Raw genomic sequence first — 10,427 nt, forward strand, 5'->3', positions numbered from 1 at the left:
TTTTGTGTACAGTATGTTTACAGTACATTATGTACAGTCCATATGAGAACCGCCCATATATTACACTTAAAAACGCTCATCACAGATAGTCTATCATAGGAAATGTTCTTTCTTCTTTTCGTTTAGAAAAAGGAGCTCTTTATAGTGGATATATTTTTAAGAGCATCCTCATTGTATGGCGTTACTCTTAGAAGATGAACCATTTTTGGGACAACATAAGAATTCCATGCAGATATTTTGTCCCACATATTCAAGTTTAGATTCTGGAAGAAAGTGGTATCTTGATTAAATTTCCAGACGATTTTTCATTATTCTTTCGACAACTCTCACTCCCCAAGGAGTTTGATGTTAATTGTGGTACGGAAGCTTCCATCAGTCCTCCATAAGCGCTCAATATCCTGTTTGTCCTGGATTAATATTTAATCTGGAAGTTGAAGGGTACATTCTGAGTAAGGTCGTAATTCTTCTAATTACCTTCATTGTTTCGAAAGGTCTTCCACCAAATACTAAAGTTAGGTCGTCAGCATAGCTTAGGCATTTTGGATGTGCTGGGATCGCCTAAAATCCAATGATATTGTGATCTTGCTGCATATTTTAAAGAAACTCTCTATCCCTACGTTGAATACCAATGTAGACACGGGGTCCCCCTGCTTTACTACTCTTATATTCTAAAACAATGACTATTGATTCCCATACCTAATAATGTTACGGGAACCCGCTAAGATGACTCCTCTCATTCTAATTATGAAATCGCCGAACCCTTTCTTATATAGCGTTCGAATGATGAACTCTTTAGGGTGTCAAAGGCTTTGACAAAATCTAGAGCGATCAGAGAGGTCTTACATGACGATTTGAGGAAGGTTTGTACAGAGAAGGGGATGTTGTCCATAAGTTTACCTTCCAGAAATCCGTATTAGGAGGGGCTCGTATATGCGTCCGGCATACTATTTATTCTCTTAGTCAATATATAGTAGAAAACTTTTATATATAGAATTCTGCATAGCTATGGTCGGTTGGTCTGCAGGTATCCAGGATCCTTGTTAGCTTTTGATATGAAAACGATCCATCCTTGCGATGCAAGTTCAGGGGAAACCCCAAGAGACATTACTCTTTCGTAAAAAGAGAGTAGAACAGGTACGAAGGGGTCAACGTATTTTCTGTACAATTCGAACGTAAAGCCATTTTATTGATTTTTTTTTTTTTTTTTTGATCAAACGTCAACTTTCATTTTTTAAGAAGAAATGCCACAAAACGATGCATTTTGGATTTGCAAAAGTGAACGAGTTATCTAGAGATATTTTTTTTGTTTTGACGACATTATGACTCATAACTTTTTTGGTTTTGATAGGTTCGTGTTTTTATTAACAATGCCAGTAAATGCTATAAACTATTTCTTTCTTTGCAAAGTTACTGTAAATTTTTCACAAAATAAATGGAAACAGGTTAATGCAATTTTCTTCACAAATTTATTTTGGTAAATTTTTGATAAAATAAAAGATGCACTTCTTACCCATAGAAATTTTTTCATGCGTATATGTTGGTATGTTATTTGAAGTTTATAATAAGTATATTTTTTTAAATTGATAATATTACAAAAATATTATGCAGGAGAGATATTATAATTCTCACCGTCACCGAAGGTGTCTAAACATCAGGAATAAATAGTACTGACAATTGTCAATGTGATATCCCTCTTCCTCCGTAGCTGGAAGCTGGATCCTGCTCACAACAGAAAAACATTTGTTAGCTTCAGATACCAGATTGAGGGTTTGTCAGCGGCCAAAAAAATAAAATGTTATGTAAATATTATCTATATTGTGAAATAAAGCAATGAAGGCATTTTTAAAAATAATTACATTTTCACAAATTATTTTTAAAGTACATTTACTTTCAAAATGACAATCTAATAAATAACATGGGAATTAAATGATCTAAAAATAATTACATAGTTTATGTATACGTTTTGAGAAATGATATTAACTACATCGTACAAAGCACTATGCTTATAGGTAAGTATCATTGATAATTAATGTTTTTAGGTGTATTTGCTTCATTCCCGTTTTTATATATATTGTCTCTATGAATTGTATACAAATGTCTTTATATCCAATTAAATAATACTAAACATACATTAATAGGTCTCATCAAATTCAGTAACTGGACGAGGGCATCTGCTGGGTGGGGGCTGGGAGATGAGATAGCCCCCCCCCCCATTAAGACATTTTTGTATTTTTGTAGAAAATTTAATAATTGAAATTTAATTTATTTTTGAAATTTTTTTTTATAAAATAAATAATATTTTGTGAATAGCTATGGATTTTTGAAATTTTTTTCCTTAACATTTAATATTTAAACTTTCTATTTCAAAACATTTAATATTTAAAATTTCTATTTCAAAAAAAATTTAATATTTGAAATTTATTGAGAAAATATTTAATTTTTTGTAAATAGCTATGTATTTTTGAACTTTTTTCCAAAAAATGTATTTCAATATTTTTTTTTTTTTTTTTGAAAAATGTATGGGTAATTAAATTTTTTTCGAAAAAAATCATATTTGAAATAAGATTTATTAATTTTTTTTCCAAAACGTTTAATTTTCCCTCTAAAATGCTGTTATTCATCCAGGGCTACAACACCTCCATGAGGACGATCTGGTACTCCTTGCCCCCGATTTTTAGAAACCAAGAAGGAGACATCTTTTACCGCTGCGATGTCATGATTCCCAGCATCATCTCAGAGGCTGGGAACATACCGGTTTTTTTATTTTTTTCAAATTATCATTAATATCGTATAATAATATTTTTCAATGGCGGTCTGCAATTACAATTTCTTATAATTTTATTAGAAAGGAATTGTTAATTTACTTTCTAAAAAATGCAATTTTTTAGAAAGGGCGTAGCCTTTTCTTCTGGCTTTAAAAAAAATGTGTATGTATTTCATTGAATGACGTTTTATGAAAATAGATTCTCTCAATCTTTTCCCCAAAATAAACTCATAATGTCTTCTTTCAGGCAAAGGCGAGGCCTATTATGCCACAGTGGCTGAAGTAACCTAAAACCGTCCCTTGTTCAACTTGATACAATTTTCTTTCATACCCATAATAGTAATTTACCCATGCAGATCCTTATGTATGGGATAAAAGCCTAACATATGTGGCCTCTCAACACAAAAGCAAGCAAGAATGTTTTTTCTTAAAATTAAGTGTAGATAAACTTTACTCTTTGACAAATTATCCTTCATTCCTATAAACAAATATTCTTATACACTCTGTGAGTGTACTGCAAATTGTACAAATATAGTTACAAAAATGAGTCATTTCAACAAAATAATGACAAATAGATTCCTTACATATTAGCTTATTATTTAAATAACGAGAAAATGCTGTCTTCATTTTAAAATTACATCGTGGCTGCAATTTTAAAGCAGTGTAATGTACATGTCCTTCCCAAAAGAAACCTGATACTAGATTACTTTGATACAATATCCTAAATTTGTAAATGAGCCCAAAAAGCTGTTCATAACTTCATTTAAAGAATGTGATTTATTGATGCGTTAAAAAAAGACGATGTTATGCACATGGAATGCTTAGGACTTCATCATACAATTTGACATAATAAAGATACTAGAAAAGTTATGTAAACGCACAATAAAGCCATTGATTTAATTATTGCAAAAATATAGTAACACTTCAAAATGCAAGGCACTACATTAGAGAATGTTTTAAACATCCAATGTCCGTTTTCAAATGTTTATGATTGATAGCCTTAGTTTATGTCGAAAATAAATATTCCCAAAAATTGTTTGAAATAATATGTATATTCATTATAAAAATTATAGAAAACGATATTTGAACATGGTAGACAAATTTCCATTCCACTCTTTTGCAAGACTCTTTCGAAAGAGTCTTTAAAATTCTTTTGAACTCATTTTTGGCATTTTTGATCTCTACAGTCTTGATGGCAACTCTCTAGACTACACCTTTTTGGTGCATGACGAGGGGAAGGCCTGCAGTGTCTTTCATCCAAACACCGAGGCCCTAAAAACCACTGTTAGTTAGCACTGGATCGCTATGCAGGGGTTGCAGACCTTAAGCCGCCACCTGGAAGCCATCATTGCCGCTAAGGGGCACTATATTAATGATAAAGAAAGCTTAGATACACATCTATTTAGAGTATTAATTTTGTAGAAACTCTGTAGAAACACTAGGTAGATCAGTTTTCAAATATTTTTGAAGGATTTTTTTATTCGTTCTTTCAGAGCAGCCAAAATTTGTCTTTATTAGAGTTGTGTTTCCGAATGGAAATGTACAAAAAAAACTGGGTCAAAAGTAGTTTAAAACAATAAGGACCGAAATGTAAATTTTTCTACGTGGCTTTTTAAATCAGCTGAAACATGCAATATCCTCATAAATATTAAATATTTAGGGGGATATTGTTTTTGCTATGGATGCTCATGAGATTATAACTTATATTTTTTATTTGTGAAGTACTATTCTATGGTTATACGCTTTTCAGGTTCAGCTGTTCTCTCAGTCCTGGTTTTGGTTCTTTCCTTCCTCCAGTTTCAATTTCGGTCTCGGTTCTTCTTTAAACAAGCTCAACTTAGTAACAGGCACTTAAAACAAGGGGGCGTCAGGAGCTATCTTATACGCAAAGACCGTAGTAACCCAAGTTCCCATAGGGGCCTGCAAACTCAGGTTGATTAAGATAATGGTTTTTAAAGTGGAGGCCGTTGGCTAGGTTGGGGGGCACAGGAAGATAAGATGGAGAATTAAGGATTGCTTTCAGTCTACATATACATGGTATACATGTTTGGTGTAAAGGGAGCCTCAGCTAAAAAAAGTATTAGTGGAGGGGGACCTTGGTATAATAAAGTTTGAGAACCCCTGGCTTAAGAAATATTATAGTTATGATATTATAGGGTCACGATAAGCGAGATCCCTACCTGGATCCAGATTCTACCCCACCCCTTCCCTCTTTTACTTACGCTGTTTTGTGCCTAAACCCCTTTTCCATATCTATAAGAAGCCCTTAACTATTTAGAGCTATAATAAACAACTATATAAATCTGTCAACGTAAAAAAATCATTGGAAGCCACAGCATTTGCACAAAAAAAAAAAACTCAGAAAATTTACTTGTTGACTAAAGATAATTTTCTTTAAATATATATGTTTTATTTTCTTTATATATTCTATACAGGAACAAAAACACAAGAACAGAGGCCCAGGTAGAGATAAGTATAAGGTAATCACTAGTGGATGCACTCATTAAAGCCAAAGTGCAACAATAGGCCTTTGCTCGGGAGTTATAAGTTAAATTCTTTGTTGTACTCGGAGAAGAATTTAGTATCGACATTGATGGAATTTCGCCCTATATATCCTTGCAATATATGGAGTGGAATTTAAGTTATTTCCTACTCTTGCAGCTGCTTTCAGCTAATTTAATAAAACGTCATGACAGTTAAGCTGCGCTCCTCCCAAACCTTTTTCAAATTTTTATAATACCTCCGTTCATTTTCGGTTTATTTTTATATCCCGGCAAGGCATATTTTAAAGGACAATTTCAATGCCAATTTACCATGCTTACACTTTTTTAGGTTAAAAAAATTTATAAATAAAGTCCTCTATAATCTTATTTCATAATTTGATGGAGATGTGCAACTTAAGGATGACCTCGTAGGACAATGAAATTTTGCATAGGTCATTTTCATACCGTATGACAACTTTTCCACACGATTCGAAAAAAGTTGAAAAACGAGCTGCCCTAAAGTCCATTCTCCTAGAAATTTTGGGAGACAAGCCACTTGACCCAAAACATACGACCCTGACAACAAAAAGTATTTTTTAAATCATATTTAGGTCATTGGAGTAGCCTAGCCAATCTCCAGACTTCAATCCCATAGAAAAACTTTATCATTGAGCAAACTTATAAAGTCGGCAAGGGATCAAATACTTATTTATTCTTATGTATCTTTGAATGTTACGTATTGAAATTAATATTGCTTCATATTTATTTTAAAAAAATTATCAAAAAGTCACTGTATAGTTTTTTACCGCCATTTCTTTTGTATGAATAGCACACTGCGTCAGTACTAGAGTATTTTAATTGACAAGAGAAAAGGATATATAATTTTTTTTTTTTTCAAGTTAATATCCTAGGCCAACATAGAAAGTTATTTCCCGGATATTTACTATCTTTTTTATATATTAAATAGTTCTTAGCTCATTTATAATATCCATTAATAAAGATTGCTACTTCTTGTCAGATTTGAAGAAATTTATTCCATCTAGATTTAATATCAATGACTTTGAGCAGTTAAAAAATAATTTTTCCATTATTTTCTCCTCATTTCATTTTCGATGACTGAACTTTACAAGTTTCTTTTTGTAAGAATAATATTAAACATTGAAACATAATTGAAAAAATAACTACACATAATTTTTGAATAAAGAAACCTTATCTGTGAGCTTGAATCCGCTCCAAAATGATGGGAATAATAAGCATGATGAAGTATAATTTTTCATGAATTTATTTTCGAGAATTTTTTCAAAATTCTAATCAAAGACTCATAAATACTGATGTGTATATGAACCATTTTAGTTATGTAAAAAACAAAAAAAAAAAACAGAAAATTAACAAGATACAAGCAGCTGTGAACAATCATCAACAAGGATATAGGAAGAATGGTTCCATTGTCATTCCTCAATTCTCCACTGAATAATGAGTGGCCCATTAAAATCTAAAAAACTTTAGCAATTGAATTATAAAATTCCCCAAGGTATAATTCATTAATTAAAAAAATAATTTCAACAGATTTAATATTATGAATACATGTGTTCGAGCTCACTCCATCACTAATATAGCGGCTTTTACGTCAATGATGGCTTACTTGTGTTGGCAGAAGACCTGTTACCCCCTGCAGATGTACTCTTTTGTCATGGCGTCCCGATTCTGATTGAGAGATTTAGTGTTTAGATGACGGAAACTGCATTTATTTTCCTCAACAACAACCCAAAAGGAGCAGTTCAGGTCGTTGGCATCAGGCCTTTAAGAGGGTCCTAAGTGTATAAAAAAGTGGTCAAAAGACTCATTTAAAAGAGTCTTGCAAAGAAGGAGATAGGTTTCCTTCATTGCTGGTATCAAAGGTCCATCCTCACAAGGATCTTTCAACCCATTATTTATAGCTCTCGAGACAGTCTGGTATGAAACCCCTATATCTCTTGCATGGACCTTTTTGAACTTTGGGGGATTAACCGGGACTGTTTTATTTAACTCCTGCGGATCAAGTTTGACCTTTTTGAGTGAGCCTTTCTTCCCCTCCAACGCTTCGTACCTTTGAAAGGCGTAACTGGGTGTCGTGGAGATGCCCAATGGCTTTGATTTTGGCATTTCTCCACTTGGATGTAAGCTAAGGAGCTTAGATTTTTTGTTTCTTTTGTAACTAATTGTTTATGCTTTAATATATAAAAATAAGAAATCATTTCAATTTCTGAGCCTTCATTATTTATTGAATTAGTAAGTGCTCGGATTTCAATGGATTACCCAGTACGAGCTTTAAAAAATTCAACTGATTAGCATCTTTGCGCATGAAATATGTTAAATTCATAAACATTTTTTTTTTAAATTATATCTTTTGCAATGAATAAATGTCACAAAAAAGACATTTTATGGGGAATTATTCCTTTTTTTTTTGTTTTCGTAACGATGTGTGCAAATAGATTAAAGCAAGCTTCTTAGAAATAAAACAGCAGAATAATCACTGCTCCCTCATTTTCTTTCTACAATCTCAATAGCATATTCGTTGATGATAATACAAATATACGGAGTGGGCAATTAAAATCTGAACACTTTGAATTCTAAACTTTGACAAAATATAATTTATTAATTAACAATAAAATTTCAACAAACTTAATACTATAAATAGATGTGTATCTGTTCTTTCTTATTCCTTAATGTAGCCTCGCCTTAGCCACAATGATGACTCCAGGTAGCTTCAAAAAGCTTGATACCCACTGCAGATGTAGTCCTCTATCATAGTGTCCCATTGTTGGCTGAGAGTGGCTTTAAGGGCCTCGGTGTTTGGATGACAAACACTGCAGCTTTCTCCTCGATATGTACAAAAAGGTGAAGTCAAGGCAGTTGGCAATATGGCTTTAAGGGGGGCAAATTGTCAACAAAGAGTTCAAAAGACTCATTCATAAGAGTCTTGCAACGAAGGAGATGGGTTTTCTCATTACTGGTGTCAAAGTGGTCTTTCCACCCTCACAAATCTCTTTTTTTGCCGGTTTTGCGTTTTTTGACAAAGCCCTTCTTCCTCTCCAACGTTTCAGACTTGCTAATAGCGTGGATAATGGTCCCAGAGATGCCCAACTGTTTAGAGTGGGGAGTGAAAATTCGTCGATCACGTTCAAGTGTCAATTTATCTACTTGTATGTAAGCTAGAGGGCTCAGGTTTTTTTTTTTGTTTAGTAAATAATTTTTTATACTTTAATATCGAAATTTGATATAATTTCAATCACTCAACCTTTCACTTATGCACATGTGGGCACTCCAGAGTATTTTTCTTTGATTCAATTCCATGAGATGAGCATCCAACTTCCTTGTTTTCGCAACATTATTTCCACCGGTTAAAGATCCCATGTACATAACTATGATAAATGTCAATTGTTCATAATAATAATAGAGAAATACATTGAGTTCTGCAACTATCTGGAGGAGCACAAGCTCCAATCACACAACCTCTTTTGATGAAAAACATCATTTTTAAGACAAAATCCTGTTGGTAAACTCATACAATCTTTGTTCTATAATACAAGAGTAATAGTTTGTCGTTGTTGTAGTTTTATATGACCATCACGTAGTATTTTATTTAACTCTTTCATTTTGGGGTAGCATTTTAAATCCCCTAAAAAAATGTTGTGTGGCAAAAACGATTGACTCTCTTCATGTTCAAAGCTCAAAATCAAATTTGACATTTGTTAAAAGACTTTTTAAAATAAATTGTCTAAAAATAAATGAACTAATTATTTAATCTGACGAATTTGCCATTCAAAAATAAAGTGTCAACTTCAAATTGGGTTGGTAAAAGATTATATAGTATGTTTCACTCAAATAAAATTAAATATTATATTCACCAGGGAACTTTGAATAATAGTCTAATTGATTCCTAATGATGATAACGTACTTATATGTTAGTTGGCGAATAGAAGGGGATAGATAGCTTCATACAGACTGTATTGATTCATGAGGAGTTTAGAAGGATCAAAATCATATTATTTAATTGAGCCAGGAGTTTGTAAAGTCTCATGTGTTTACGCAGGGAATTGGATGGATTTGTAATTTGAATAAGTTTATTCAAATACTATGTAATATCCCCGCATTAATGTTTCATCAAATGTAATTTATATTTTGGGATAAACAAGACTCTCACATTTGGTGCCAAAATAGAAACAACTGAAAATATCAGGCCGACTGTATCAATTTCCAATATCCCCATTCCTCTGACTAAAGGATGAAAATAATGTAACAAAAAGTAATAACAACAATGACGGGTGAGTGAGCCGGAAGTCAGCAGAGACACATGTATTTACTCACATATTAGGTTTTTAACACAGAAAATATGTATATTTATCTACGATTTGTAGTTGCAAACTTTAAAATGGCTGCAGATTCGGAGCTGGGATCTCTAAATATTATAGATTCAACCTCTAGAATCTATTCGAATCATACTAAATTGATTTACTCATATTCAATCCTCACTCCCTAAAATAATAATATAAAATAATAAGTCAACATAATTTTTTTTATTAAAACTACACACTTGTAAGAGTCAATTATTATGAATAGTTCTTAATTTATGGTTTGGAATAATATTTTTTGATTTTGGTTCGGAATCCAAATATTTGAATTATGCAACTCTAAATCCATTTGACTAATTGTGCAAATACACTTGGCTATGCCGACCTTATGAATGAATTACATTAGTATTGAAAGATCAATCGAAAAATAATATTTCTTATTAATTAACTATTTGAATGAAATCTACTACATATTGATCCTGTACAAACACGAACTAAAGTTGATACAAATCCATCAGTTTAAATAATTAATTTTATATTTTTTTGAAAATGTACCTTACAAATCACTCACTCATTTTATTTATCAAAAATTAAATTTTGAGATCTTTTTCCCAGAGTTTTTCCAAGAAAAATATTTTAAGTGATGCATCACAAAAGCAATTTTCAAGAAAAATCGAGAACACCATATATACTGCTACATTCATACAATATTAATGAATTAATATATTTCATTGACGTAAATAGGTCAATTATGAGCATTTACTTTATACATAGGTATGCTCATATATCTCTAGTATTGGCAAGATACAAAAAAATGTTTCTATAGTGGCTTGAGTCTTTATTTGTTCA

This window comes from Lepeophtheirus salmonis, chromosome Z (assembly GCF_016086655.4).
Source record: "Lepeophtheirus salmonis chromosome Z, UVic_Lsal_1.4, whole genome shotgun sequence".
NCBI classification, from domain to species: Eukaryota; Metazoa; Arthropoda; class Copepoda; order Siphonostomatoida; family Caligidae; genus Lepeophtheirus; species Lepeophtheirus salmonis.